At 23.1% G+C, this 216-nt stretch overlaps 1 protein-coding gene across 1 annotated transcript in view; it reads right to left on the reverse strand.

The window, feature by feature from the left end:
• Nucleotides 1-216, reverse strand: part of LOC119589478 — a gene marked incomplete at its 5' end in the record, with an annotated part of 91,173 nt that overhangs the window by 6,091 nt on the left and 84,866 nt on the right.

Consider the following 216-nt stretch of genomic DNA (forward strand, 5'->3'; position numbering starts at 1 on the left):
TGAGATATATATCACTAATTAAGCTCAATTATGATATATCATAGTTAATAAAGTTGATGGAAATGAGCGATATATTTATGGTGTCGGCATATGCCTCTATTCAGTATTGATAATTATATTCTACTATATGATAAACATGCACATAAGTATATATATTAATAAACTATATATCACAAATAATAATCATCAATATCACAACTATACTAATCATATATA

This window comes from Penaeus monodon, chromosome 25, assembly GCF_015228065.2.
Source record: "Penaeus monodon isolate SGIC_2016 chromosome 25, NSTDA_Pmon_1, whole genome shotgun sequence".
Classification (NCBI taxonomy): domain Eukaryota; kingdom Metazoa; phylum Arthropoda; class Malacostraca; order Decapoda; family Penaeidae; genus Penaeus; species Penaeus monodon.